A 15,290-nucleotide genomic window follows, 5' to 3' on the forward strand; every position below is an offset into this window, starting at 1 on the left:
TGATTCTGGGCTCAGCCAAAACACCGTCAGTCCTAAAGGCAAAGAACCCTGTGGAAGTTGGGCATTCAGAATGAAGAGTTCTTGATAAAATAAAGCTTTAATTCAGGAAAAGCTGAGTGTGGAACTATGCCAGACACTTACATGTTTTGTAGTGGCTCATTTACACTTATGACAACTTTGCAAGACAGATGTCATTATACCCATTTTATAGATGAGGAAACTGAAGCTCAGAGGTGTGGCAACCTACCCAAAGGTACACAGTCCATTAACGGTGGTGCCAGGATTGCAACCCAGAGTACCTGGTTCCAAAGTGAAAAGAACTGTCACCTATTGCACGTTACAATCTTCCTCTCCTATATTATCTTATTTGACCTTAACATCAGCCTCTGAGATAAATAAATCCCTGGCCCAGGTCCAGCTCATAGTGGTGCATCCCTGGAGCCAACTGGTAGTCATTTCTCTAGTCCTCAAATGTGTAATGTGAGTGGATATACTTGGGAGTAAAATCCCTCCTTGATTCCTTGGCCTGTGGGATGGGAGCTACCATGGTGGAAAAGGCCATATGGAAGCTTCTGAAACTGCCCCTACCCATGTCACATCCCTAGGAGAATGGCAGAGACTAGTGCTCTCTTAGTATCCTAAGAGATACAAGGATCGTAGTCCCCTATCTAAGCCAGAGGGTCCTGGAAGATGGCAGTGAACTATCTCAAACTTAATTAGCTAGTAGCCCCAACTGCTGTTACCAAATGTGGTATCTTTGCTACAGCAGATGAACAAGACTTTGTACACATGGTATGTAGCTATTAATCTGGCAAATCCATTCCTTCCGTCCTTTATCAGAAAAGGGGATCCGAAAAAATTCACTTTCACTTGGAATGGACAGCAGTACACACTGGTGGGCCTGCCAAGGGCTATGTTACCTCTCCTGCCCTCTAGCATAGCATAGTCCAAAGGGATCTGTCTCACCTGTATATCCTCCAGAACACCCTTGGTCCACTGCATTGAGGAGATCATGTCATCAGAACAGAGGATTGAGAAGTGACAGGTACGTTAGACACATTAACAAGACGCATGCACTCCAGTGGGTGGGAGATAAATCCTAGGAGGACTCAGGCACCCACCAGACTGTGCAAGTATTTAGGGGTCTGGTGGTGTGGGAGCATGACAGAACATGCCCTCCGACATCAAGAACACATTGGAGAATTAATGGAGAGGGTGCCCTGAGAGGATGGGGTGCCATCCTCCCAGAGGCACTGTATACCCTGCCATCCTAAGTCAGTGGGCATTGTATGGGGCTGTGTCCCCATCAGGGGGAGATACACAGTCTGAAAACCAAGTGGGAAGAGCCAGAGCAGCCCCAATTATTGTCACTTCTGGGAACCCAGATGGAGAATTTCAAGCCCCATCCCCAAACTGTGAGTTTAGAAATCCTGGTTTCTAGAGGAGGAAATGCTTCCACTGGTGACAGAGTGAGAATTCCATCAAACCCCAAGCTGCCCAGTCACTTTGGGCTCCTCTTGCCAAGAGACCAGCAGGAAAGGAGAGGAGTCACCTTCCTGGCATGGGTAATGGACCCTGGTCATCAGGAGACAGTCAAGTTGCTGATACACAACGGGGGCAGGAAAGAATATGTTTGGCACCCAAGCGGCTCACCAGGATAGCTCTTGGTTCTCCTGTCCCCAATTTCAACAGGAAATAAACAAGTGCATGGACCAAGAAGGGCCTGGTGATGAGGGGAGCAGACCTCTCAAGGATGAGGGTCTCAGTTACCCCATCCAAGCCACCTAACCAGTGGAGGTGCTAGCTCAGGGTATGGGGATACGAGGATGGTGGTAGAGGATAGGATGATGGGTATCAGTTACACCCTCAAGACCAGCTGCAGGGAGGAAGGAGCTGAATTCCACCCCTCTAAGCTTCCCCCTGTAAGAGTCCCCAGGAAAAGAGGCCCAATGGAATCGGAGGAGCTGCTTCTCAAAACTTATCATATGAAACTAGTGAATCTGAGTAGTGCGAGGGGCTGTGGACACTGTGTGAACCACTCAGATACCTCCTCCCTCCAGGACTGGAATCTCACTCCTCCGCCTGCTGATGGCTCCTGCTGAGTCTCTCTGGGACTTGCCTTCTGCTGCAGAGAACCCCCTTGCCCAAGGCCGAGCTCTGTTCACAAGGGCAGCCTGCAATCAGTACCTGGTCACTGTGGTCCAGCAACCTCTTCCCCATCCAGGTCAACTTGGAAGACCTCGGAGGAACCCAGAGCTCTCCATAGGCTGGACTGAAGTCTTTGTCAAGACTGAATCATGTTCATGTTCAGCCTTGCCCTCTGGCCAGGTCTGCTCTCTTTATCTCCTAGAGCTCTTGATCCCAAGAGCTCTCTCCCCCAAGCCTGGATTTTACAGATGAAACTATGCCAAATCTATTTCCCTGGGGGGCTGACTTGAGACGGGGACCCTCATTCAGTGAGCCTCTGCTGAAGGTTTTAGAGTATGAATCTCACCCCAAACTCAGGGGAGCAAGAAGTAGGATTTTATTTTTCTATAACTGAACCCAACTTCCACAGAAGCCCCATTCTGCTGAGGTTCTGTATGCTTCTCCTGGTGTGAAGTCCAAGTTCAGAAGCTTACATTGGACTGAGGCCCCTTGAGAACCCTCCAGAAGTTCCATCCTCAACAGCCCCCTCAACTCCACCCCCACCTGAGGAGTCCTCTCCAGCCTCCTCACTCCCTCCCTCCCAAACCCTTCTCTCTGCCCCAAATCTTTTCAGCCAAAAGTTGTGAACCGAGGTGGGGCAAATGTGGCCCATGGAATTAGCTTGCATTCTAAAATTTTAAATTAATCATCAATAATTACAAATTAAGAAATGCCACATAAAATCCATATTTTTCTGCTTCTCAGGAAAGATTAGATGATCTATCCTTCAGTTCCCCTGGTAACAACTTGCTGAAGCAAGAAGGAACTGCCCCCTTTGGTAGACCAGTTGGCTGTGGTCCTTCCTGTGGTCCAGCTGGCCTCCAGCCTGCTTCTCTCAGCCTCCTCACCTGCCTGGTGCCAGGGCTTTTGTCTTTGCTGCCCCTGGGCTTCCTTAAGGACTCAGGACTGCAGCTTTGGGAATTAAGCCTGTTTTTCACTTCTCTTGCCAAGGGGGAAGAGGTTGGTGGTGGTGAGAGGGAAATGCCAAGAGAGAAAGTTCCTTGAGCTGGGTCATGAAGACTGGGTAGCAGTTGGAAAGTATCGATAGAAAGAAGAGAGGGCATCCCAGCCGATGAACCCACCTGGGCAAAGGCTGTCCCCACTGGGACAGAGTGAGGGGACCTGTATGATTAAAGCATGGGTTTGAGTTTATGGAGCAGTTGGGGAAAGGCTGGATGGGAAAATAGGGGCAGATGACAGACAGCAACCTTGACCCACCCAGATCCCAAGCTTGTGGGCAGCCGGGGGCAAAAAATTCATGACTTCTCCAAGTGTTTTGTGTTTCTGAACAACATAAATGGGAAGCAAGTGGGTTCACACCAAACTATCCTCTGCACCCAGGTCTGCACCAACCCGAAAGGCAATTAAGCTCTACCAACAATTCTGGCTAATGTTTAGTTCAAGGCTCTGTGTCAGGCACAAGGAAGAGGGGGATACAAGGAAGGCCAACAGTGGTGGTTAGAAAACATATGTGCAAGCTCTTGAACATTCCTCACATCAAACGGCGAATTCCAACTCCCCTTCCCTTGTATTTGGGTCACCTTTAGTTATGCAATTCTATTCAGTAAAATACAGTGGGGATGACAGTGTGACTTCTGAGGCCAGGTCACAAAAGGAATACAACTTCCTCCTGTCTGGCTCTCTCTCTCTCTCTCTCTCTCTCTCTCTCTCTCTCTCTCTCTCTCTCTCTCTCTACCACCCTGCTGTGAGGAGGCCCAGGCCATACAAAAGGAGGCCAACTGTGGGTCAACAGCCCCAGCCGTGGTCCCACCCAAAGCCAGTATCAACCACCAGAGTGTGACTGAGAGTCCTTCAGACAATTCTTGCCCTGCCCCAGCTATCACCATAAAGGTGAGCAAAATAGAAGCAGTTGTTGTTATAGTCTCTAAGTTTTGGGATGGTTTGCCGTGCAGTAACAGGTAAGTGGGCACAAATACACAGACCCAGTCGTCGGAGGACAGACAAGCCCATCTCCGGACAACACGCAGCCAAGCACAATATCTGGCACATCCTAAATGCTTCCTTAGCTGCCAGAAGTTTATTCTGTTTGTTTTCAGATGGAACAAGTCAGTTCTGAACTGGGTTTCAAACACTGTGGACACACAGACTGATGGATGTGCAGTCCAGGCAGGGGCAGGGAAGGAAGGTCCCGCAGGGGTGAAGGCATTAGTGCCACACCTTGGAGTATGAGGAAGGGGCCTTGGAGCCCCCAGTCAATCCCAGGATCCTTGGTTCAGGACTGGTGGTGAGGACCCCAGAACCCATGTCTCCAGGGCCCTATTCTGGGTGCCTCCCCTCTGCAGGCTGCCTGCATGCTGTTTCAGCCTGGGCATCCATGATCACAGTTCTCTCCCTGACAGGTGTGAGGGCTTTGTTTGTCAGCTGGACCTGGTCAGTGAACTGATTGTTTTAACTGTGTGCTCTGCACTCCTTATCTCTTATTTTTTTTTTGGCGGTACGCAGGCCTGTCACTGTTCTGGCCTCTCCCACTGTGCAGCACAGGCTCCGGACGCGCAGCCTCAGCGGCCATGGCTCACGGGCCGGCCCAGCCGCTCCGCAGCATGTGGGATCTTCCCAGACCGGGGCACGAACCCGCGTCCCCTGCATCGGCAGGCGGACTCCCAACCACTGCGTCACCAGGGAAGCCCCCTTATCTCTTATACTTATCTCATTCCCCACCTTGACCCCTGCAGGGCCCAGCAATTTCTTTTACCTACTCAGTGCTTCATCAGCCCTGGAGTAAATAACTCAGACTTCATCAGGCCCTCATTGATGAACACATTCCTCTTGTCCTCCTGCCAACATCGGGGCTGTGTCTCCACCCGCCTTCCCTGTGAGATTGTGGCTTAGCAGGTACAACTTGAGAACCAACTTCCCAGATGAACAGCTACTTATCGTGTTTTTTAAGTTACAAAGGCAAGGTAACTACATTACAGAAAATGTTAGAAAATCAAGAAGAAAGATTGTTCATGATTCCACCACCCCGCCCTGCCAGCTCATTCTGCTCATCTTTGTGTATCTTCCCCCCAAACCTACACCTTTTTTTTTAAACCTGTTAGAGTCATATTTTACATTTAATTATAATCCTGAATTTTCCATTTAATGTTGTAGCACATACTTTTGTCATAAGTTTCTTTCCTAATGAATACGTAGCAGCATTGAGCAGCTGAACCACATTTTCTGTAACCATTACTCCACTGTCTGGCATTTAGGTGGTTTCCAGCTTTTCCCTGCAGTAAACTTCTTCCTGCCTAGAGATTTGCCCCAAAGCAGAATTAGTTTCTCAGGACAGATTCCTGGAAGAGAAATGACTGGGTCAGAAGGTGTGGAATTGTATGGTTTTTGATATGCATCCCTTGTCAAATTATCACAGTGACTTTTAAAAATCTTGAATTGTGATTATTAAAGTTGATGCTGTTGTTATTATGAACATATTAGTAGATCAATGTAGAAAATCTGGAAAGGTTGAAAGAAGCAAATCAAAATCACCCATATTTCACCCAGCTAAAGATAATCATTATCAGTAACATATTGGTATATTCCTTTACTATATTTGTTTTTCTTTATGTAACTTTAGGAGTTTTTTTGGTTTGTTTCAGTGCATGTGTGAATTAACATAATTCTGATGATACTCTAAATAAACTGGAGATTACAATTTTACTTGAGCATTACAGCTAAGCATTTTCCAGTTTATTGCACACTCTTCATAAATATCAAGTTTAAGAAATACATAAGGGCTTCCCTGGTGGCGCAGTGGTTGAGCGTCCGCCTGCCGATGCAGGGGACGCGGGTTCGTGCCCCGCTCTGGGAGGATCCCACATGCCGCGGAGCGGCTGGGCCCGTGAGCCGTGGCCGCTGGGCCTGCGCGTCCGGAGCCTGTGCTCCGCAACGGGAGAGGCCACAACAGTGAGAGGCCCGCGTATCACAAAAAAAAAAAAAAAAAAAAAAAAAAAAAAAAAAAAAAACATAATTTCCCACTGGATAGATGTATCCTCATTTACTTGCCCATTATCTTATTTGGGGACACTTAAGCTGATACCAAATTTTGGCTTTTAAAAACATTTGTCATGAATAAATTTGAAAATTATGATTTAAGGGCTTCCCTGCTGGCGCAGTGGTTGAGAGTCCGCCTGCTGATGCAGGGGACACAGGTTTGTGCCCCGGTCCGGGAAGATCCCACATGCCGCGGAGCAGCTAGGCCCATGAGCCATGGCCGCTGAGCCTGCGCGTCCGGAGCCTGTGCTCCGCAACGGGAGAGGCCACAACAGTGAGAGGCCCACGTACCGCGAAAAAAAAAATATATATATATATGATTTTAAAAGCAATTTGTAAGTTAGGGAAATCGAAAAATTATGGAAACTCATGACAGAAGAGTTGACTAATTGGTCTTGATTGTGGAAAAGATTAATTTAAAAACTTTCCTATCTAAAAAAAAAAGGTTCTGAAGAACCTAGGGGCAGGACAGGAATAAAGACACAGATGTAGAAAATGGACTTGAGGACACGGGGAGTGGGAAGGGTAAAGCTGGTATGAACTGAAAGAGTGGCATGGACTTATATACACTGCCAAATGTAAAATAGATAGCTAGTGGGAAGCAACTGCATAGCACAGGGAGATCAGCTTGGTGCTTTGTGACAACCCTAGAGGAGTGGGATAGGGAGGGTGGGAGGGAGACACAAGAGGGGGAGATATGGGGATATCTGTATATGTGTAACTGATTCACTTTGTTATAAAGCAGAAACTAACACACCATTGTAAAGCAATTATACTCTAATAAAGACGTTAAAAAAAAAAACTTTCCTAGACTCATGATTGGAAGTTAAATAACCAGGGATGTTTTTCTTTTGTTTCATTTTTGACAATCAAAGCAAACCCAGAGGAAAGAACTCTGACTGGGAGTCGGGACACCTGGTTTTCTGATGGTTTTGCCTCTTGCTGTGTGACCTTGGGCAAGTCACACAGCCCTTCGGGACTGGATAAAATGAGCAAACTAGATGGTGCTGGCCCTGGTGCCCGCAACCCGGGCTGGTTTTCTGTCCTGCACCCACACCTTTGTAAACAGTGCCTTCCACGGTCACCAGGTTTGAGTTGCCACCTGTTTCCTGCCCCCTGAGTAACAGAGCAGCCTGGGGACATGCATTGTATAGTCTGCAGGCCTCAGGGTGGGCTGGCAGCAGTGCCCTAGAGCAGAAGTGTTTGATTAACCATTGAAAACAACTGGGGACTTCCCCGGTGGCCCAGTGGTTAAGACTCTGTGCTCCCGATGCTCCCGGGTTCAATCCCTGGTCAGGGAACTAGATCCCGCATGATGTGACTAAAGATCCCGCGTGCCGCAACTAAAAGATCCCGCATGCTGCAACTGAGACCCGGCACAGCCAAATACATAAATAAATATTTAAAAAAAATTTTTTTAAAAGAATAATCTAGTGAAGTGGTTTAAAACAAAACAAAACGATTGATGTTGCTTCCTATGTACAGACACACTAAGATAATCAAGACTCTTGTTAGGATGAAAGAAAAAAAATCCCGAGGGCTAGAACAAGGTGATAATATGCTATTATTTGTATAAAAATAAAATATAGAGCCAGATACACATATGAAAAATATATATGGAGCTCGGGACCCAGAGAGCAGCAAAGGGCTACACAATGACCAGTGGCAATCACAAAAAGTGTGGATGCTTGTTCCCCAGATAATCACTTTATTTTACACATGGGTAAGAGTTTGCTCACTGAAGAGGCCACCTGGTGAATGACACAGACATGGTTGGATGAAGTGAAGCCAGTTTCCCCAAACACTTCCTGGGCCCCCAGGCTGACCTGTGGCTGAGACCTCACCTGCCACCCCACCACCCCTGACCCCTGCTCAGCCCCATCAACAGACCAGCAAGGACTGAGCCCTCAGAAGCTAAAAAGAGAGATGGAAGGAGAGCGAAGGGACAGGGATACAGAGGGAAGGGAGTGAGAAAAAGAAAGAGTGGCCATCTTCTGAACAACCAGGAAGATCTTGGCAAAGTTCTGGTGATGTTTCATTTAGAATGAACCTTTAAAAAATGATATTCTTTAAAGCAGCCTGCCTCTCGGATGTCTTTCTGTCTCTTAGCAACTCAGAAAGGCAAAGGACTGTCCTGCCTGGGATGGGACCTGAGGTCCCAGTTGGCTCCGCCTCCAGTCCCAGCCCTGTCCTTCCAGCACAGCAACAGGTGGCCAGACCCTGACAGCCACCAGCCTCCGGGAGCGCTGGGCACCAGAACCCCCGAGAGCTCACCCCCTGAAATGAACCACTCCAACAACCTGGAAAGGCATTGAAGCTAAGCCGCTGAAGGTGTGAAGGCCCTGGGGGGGACGATAAGAAGGAGCAGAGTCCATATTTCCAGATGTCTTTTTTCTTATCTGTCGGGATTAATCTTTGGTGACAGAGCAATTAAATTGGACAGAACCTGTGGGGGAATGAATATGAAGCAGACGTCCTGAATAATAAGGGGAAGAGGAGGAAACTGCGGAGATTGCATGGAGTGGACAGAGTCCTGCCCAAGGCGATGCACATGGCAGCAGGCAGCGGGGACCCTGGAAGACAACCAGTCGCCTGGGGCCTGAATGCCACTCACTGCTTTTCAATCTTCCGGCTGTTATTTTGCCAGGTTCCTCTGTTCTAGAGGCTGGGCCGGTTGGAAGAGAATCACTTTCTTGCTCTCTCCTCTCCACCTTCTGGCTGGGGTCAGTAGCTCCGAGCAGCAGGCCAAGGTCAGCTTGACCACAGGCCATGATTTACTACAGAAAGTTTCTCTTCTGCCCTCCTACCAACTGCCTCCTGCCACCATTAGGACCCAAGCTAATCGGTGTCTCCAAGCCTTTTTTATTCCTGAAAAATGACCCAAGAACCAAAGATAAAAATGTTGTCTTTCTAGTAATAGCCGATGTTTTAGAGTAGCTTGCCAGGTGCCAGGCCCTGGGTTCAGTGCTTTACGTGTAATATCCTATGTGATCCTCACAACAACCCTATCAAGTAGATGCAATTATTTATCCCCAGTTTACTGGTGAGGGAATGGAAACAGAGGTTAACTGACTTGCCCAAGATCACACAGCAGGCTAGATTTCAAGCCAGGCAGTCTAGGAATGTGTTTCCTTAAGGACAATAGTGCACCTCATTAATGATAAAGCTGATCAGAGGACACAGCTTAGATCTGTGGCCAAGGGACTCCTTAATACCTCACTCTTAAGTTAAACTGGCCGAGCCAATCAGTCATGGCTGGCTGTGCCAGAAGGGGGTGGGGAGTGGGCCCTGGGGCACATCTCACAGAGGTAGCAGAGGACATCTGTACCCCAAACTGAAGAATACCTAAAATCAAGGAGGCAGGTCATCCAAGTAGGAAGAGGTGGGGTTTGAGGACCTGGCAGGCTGAGTTTCTTAATTCAGTTTCCACTTTTCACTGGTTCTGAAGAATATCTATAGATGTGCCGTGAATACTGTATTTCCTCAAATCTCAAATACCATCAGTGTATCTGACACCATTATTGCAGGTACCTCTAAGAAGAAACATACTATTTTCTTATCTAATGATCTTTAAGATGCAACCCAACTTCAAAAATGTTAATGTGTGAGAAAAAAAAATGAGTGTCTCTGAGTCAATGAAATGTGGTAAAAGGTTTCAAGGTGAAATAGGCTTGAGAAACCTTTGAGTTAATCAGGCCTCTTTATTGCCAGACTTGTCAGACCTTTTATTATGCTCATGTGTGCTCTGAGTCTCTAAGAAGGGGTAAGGAATGAGCATTTTCCGCATGCATTGCTCCAAAGAACCTTTTCTACAAGAGTGTCTCAGAGAAAGGGCGATCTGTAGCACCAACTCAGAAAAACCTACTTTAAGGAAGAGAGGAGCATGTGGGAACTGAGCCCCAAACCCAGGAGTATTTAAATCTGAAGAGAAAAACATCAAACAGACTTTGGAAGAAAAACCTCGGAAGAAGATTTTGGGAGGGAACTGAGGTGAGGGCAAGGGAAGAAGAGATGAGAGAAACATAGGAGGTTGACTCAAAAAGAAATCCAAGCTCCACCCTAAATGAGAGGAATTGTAACTTTCCATCACCTAATGTGGGACTGAGCCTAGTGACCCCCCTTCCAGAGAGTCCTGTATGGAAAAGTGGGGGCAGGGAGAGAAACCTCATGAGCACCACCCCAGCCACGTGATCAAGATTAATATCAACAGTGATAAGCCATGTTGATAGTTTGCACTCTTGATGAGATGTGATGAAAATGTCATTACCTTGTGGTCTTCCTCCCGCAAACTCATAATCCTAGTCTAATCATGAGAAAAACATCAGGCAAATCCCAATAGAGGGGCATCTTACTATATACCCGACTAGATGCCTCAACACTGTCAAGATCATCAAAAACAAGGAAAGGGAGAGAGACTGTATCAGCCAAGAGGAGCCTAAGGGACATGATAACTAATTGTAATGTGGGATCCTGGATCCTTAGTAAAGACTAGGGATGTCTGAATATGGACTTTAGTTAATAATAATGTATTGGTATTGCTTCATTAATTGCAACACACGTACCACACTAATATAAGATATTAATAGGGGAAACTGTCTTGGGGGTTCATGGGAATTCTCTGTACCATCTGCTCAATTTTTCTGTGAATCTAAAACTGTTCTAAAAAATAAAGCCTATTAACAAAAGAAAAGAAAGAAGGAAAGAATCCAAAGAGACAATTATCTGTCCTGTGGGGAAAAAAAGAAAGGGTAATGTTGCTTGAATTTAACTGGAAATCACCCATCCTGACATGGACATTTTGTGGTTCAGGCAAATCTTCCAGCTGATTTGTCAGGAGTCCATGGAGGAAAATGAACTAGAGGGTGGTCATGAACGTGACCATGCTTTCTGATCCCCAAATCCATTCAGGTGACCTGAAGATGGGAATCAGGACTCTTGTAGAAAATCTAAGATAGACAGTTGGGTGTATTTATTACTCAAGTGGAAAAGAAACAGAAAGCCTACCAATATAGTAGTGGAAGACTTCAACCTGGCCAAGAACAACTGCAGAAATGTGATGAGAATGGGGAAAAGCAAATTAACATTTAAGGAAGGGAACTGGTTTGGGTTCTCAAGTATTTATCCCAGCTAGACCTTGTTCCTGGTAAATGCTCAATAAATATATATTGCTTACTGTTGGTTTCATTCCTCCACAAATATTTTTGAAATAGTTGTAAACACTGAGCTAAGGTCTGGGGAGATCACCCAGATAAATAAAATGGGATTCTTGCCAGCCACTTAACCAGAAACTCTGTGTTTCATCAACTGCAAGGCCCATGTCTTAAAAACTTTTTTTTTTTTTTTTGCGGTATGTGGGCCTCTCACTGCCGTGGCCTCTCACTGCCGTGGCCTCTCCCGTTGCGGAGCACAGGCTCCGGACGCACAGGCCCAGCGGCCATGGCTCACGGGCCCAGCCGCTCCACGGCACGCGGGATCTTCCCAGACCGGGGCACGAACCTGTTTCCCCTGCATCGGCAGGCGGACTCTCAACCACTGCGCCACCAGGGAAGCCCCTTAAAAACTTTTAACATTTCTGTAACTGGGGCACTTCTCATAGTCGTTGCCCACTAGTGGCAGCGCGGTCACCATGACTGGACACACTCACACTTGACCATCACTGTTCATAATGCATCACCTTCCATTGCATTATATGCATGGTTGGTTCTACGCATACGGGGTCTAACTATCATTTAAAATATCGTCAAAAAGATGACAATATAATTCACCGTGGAAACAAACAGTTGGCATGGGCACAGGAAGGCATGGAAGCAGGGCAGTGGGACACAAATGTAACAGCAGAGTAGCAATTATCTGCCTTTAGAGGAATGACTACAATTCCGTATTTTCTTGCAAAGCTATAACCAAGTGCTTACAGGACTTAAGAAAGGACGTAGAAGAAATAGAATTCCATTAAGCTGTTTTGTCACTGAGAAGTGTGCAAAAGGATGGCAGACCACACAACAAGCAACAACGCAAGGGAATGTAGAGGAAACTGAGTCCCAGGGATTGATGAAGGCAATGTGACACCTCAACCACAAAAGCCAGTGTGAGCGATGCCCCTGCAACAAGGGCTGCCCAAACATCCATCCGCCAGCAACTGCTGAATTTGACTGAACTTCTACAATTCATCCGAGGAAAGAATAAAACTATGAGATTAGTGGAAAAGGAAAACACTACCTTGGTATTCTATGGCTGGCAATGTGCCATAGGTGAACTCACAGCATTTTTTCTTTCTTGGTTGTACAGAAACAATAATGTTTCTTACCACGGGTGCTATCTTTGGTTTGCTGAAATCTACTATGTGTATTGAAGGAAGAAAAGGAACTGTCTTCATGTAGGAAAGGTTACCTGCATGATAAGGTTAGTCCTGAGGAATCTAAAGGTATCAGAACTGAGGTAACACAGTGGACATCAGTAGTTGCTAACGTTACAAAAAGGAGACAATTGGTGCCTCCTGACAGAAGCCCACAGCCCCACAGCCCTGCTGAAAAAATCAAGCATGAGGCAGATTAGGCCTCGAGATCCAGTTTAAAGGAGCCGCAGAGGGCAAAGGAATAGGACAAACGGCCCAGTTTCTTCAACAAATAAATTTTGAGAAAAAATTAAGAGATGGGGGAATCTACTGACTGAAATGAATTTGAAAGACATACCTTGAACTTAATGGTTCACTTCCAAGGAACAGAACAGGGAAAGGGGGAGATAGTAACTTTATGATGGAGAAGCCAAGAGACACCACTTATCCCAGAAATGAAGGTGAGCATCACCAGTGATGTCCTGTGCATGTCACCCACCCCTGATGGGATGGGATGAAGTGCTCTGCCTCTGTGCTGTCCTTACCAAAATCCATATCCCCAGTCTGATCATGAGACAAGCATCAGACAAACCCAGACTGGGGGACCAGAGGATACCCGGCCAGCACTCCTCAAGACTGTCAAGGTCATGAAAAATGAAAAACTAACAAAATGTCACAGAGCAGAGGAGCCCAAGAAGACATGATGACTAAATGCAACGTGGTATCCAAGATGGAATCTTGTAACAGAAGAAGGATATTAGTGAGGAAACTGGTGAAATCCAAGTAAAGTTTAGAGTTTAGTTAATAGTAAAGCACCAGAGTCAATTTCTTATTTTTGACCAATCTCTCATGTTATGGAAGATACTAACATTAGAGGTACCTGGGTGAAGAGTACATGGGATGTCTCTGTACTGACTTTGCAACTTTTCTGTAAATATAAAATTATTCCAAACTAAACAGGTTATTTTATTTAAAAAAAAAAAGCATACCAGGGCTTCCTTGGTGGCGCAGTGGTTGAGAGTCTGCCTGCCGATGCAGGGGACACGGGTTTGTGCCCCGGTCCGGGAGGATCCCACATGTTGCACAGCGGCTGGGCCTGTGAGCCATGGCCGCTGAGCCTGTGCGTCCAGTCTGTGCTCTGCAACAGGAGAGGCCACAACAGTGAGAGGCCCGCATACTGCAAAAAAAAGAAAAAAGAAAAAAAAAAGGCATACCAATCAATTGCAATACAGGAAAGATGTTTTGATTTTGATTCAAACAACTAAAATATTAAAAATGATTTTAATGAGACAACTGTAAATTTGAACACTGACTAGATATTTGATGCTGTTAAGGCATCATCATCCATTTAGTTGTAGGTGTGGTGATGGCTTTGTTGTTACCAGATGATCAAGCAATTTTGCTCTGGGTATATAAACAAAAGGACTGAAAGCAGGGATTCAGATAGATGCTTGTACACCCATGTTCATAGCAGCATTATTCACTATAACTAAAAGGTGAAAACAATCCAAATGTCCATTGATGGATGAACAGATAAACAAAATATGGTATATCCATACAATGGACTATTATTCAGCCTTAAAAAGGAAGGAAATTCTGACACCTGCTACAAAATGGATAAACCTTGGAGACATTATGCTAAGTGAAATAAGCCAGACACAAAAAGACAAACATTGTATGATTTCATTTATATGAGATACCTAAAATAATAAAGTCATAAAGACAGAAAGTAGAATAATGGTTGCTCAGGGGATGGCGGGGCGGTAGTGGTGGAGGGAGAATGGAGAGAGGTTGTTTAATGAATACAGAGTTTCAGTTTGGGAAGATCAGAAAGTTCCGGAGGTGGATGGTGATGGTTGCACAACAAGTGCAACCTGAGCCACCTGAGGATATGGATTGGATTCTCAGCCCATTAAGTGGGGGTGGGAGGGCACTGCAGGCAAAGGCAGTAACCAATGGCTTTGGTGTTGTTGGGTTAGCCCTGTCTTTGCCCATGCAGCTCCCAAACCAGTTCTGGACTAGGGAAGTCTCAGAACCTCGGCCCACACCCCTTCCCCATCCTCGCCTCCTTCTGAAACCATCTTCCTGTCACCAGGCCTGGTGTGACCATGGGGAGGGGCATTGGCCATTCTGGGGAGAAACATTTCAGCAGAGCAGTGGGGGTGGAAGCCAAGCTGCCAAGGTCAGAGGCAGATGGTAGTGTGGTGAGTGGGCGGTGGGCATGAGGATGCCGGCAGAATTGGACCAGGTTTTTTTAGGAAGGAGAGCTCACAGACTCTTGGCTGGACACCTGGCTTCCGCTCTGAAGGTCACTTGCTGTGTGACTTGACGGTGTCACATCCCCTCTCTGTGACTCCATCCAACAGGAAGTGACAACCAGATGAGCTCCAAGGCTCCAGTTCAGTGGTTATGACTCAGTTCCCTCTCCTGGGGGAAGAACATCTCTGAAGGCATTCTAAAGACCATTTTCCTCCCACACTCCAAGTGAAAATATAGGAAAGAAAGAAACAAGGCTGGCAAGCACAGGCCTGATGTGGGTATGGGTCATATCCGAGGGCGGTGCTCTCCAGGGAGGGCAGGGTCTGGCTTTCTTCATCCTGCAGGCAAGAGACTTACAGGGAGCTGGCTTCACAGGCTTAAAAAGGGAGGAGAGGAGAGCTCTGTCTCCTGCTTCACGTTTCCTCTTTCTTCCCCTGTCATTTTACCTTGACCTCCTAGGTGCCATGATTTGGGGAGGTGATGAAGTGCGGATTCCTGGGCTTCAGGTAACTGTGGTGTG

This window comes from Mesoplodon bidens, assembly GCF_964165515.1.
Source record: "Mesoplodon bidens genome assembly, chromosome: 10".
NCBI classification, from domain to species: domain Eukaryota; kingdom Metazoa; phylum Chordata; class Mammalia; order Artiodactyla; family Ziphiidae; genus Mesoplodon; species Mesoplodon bidens.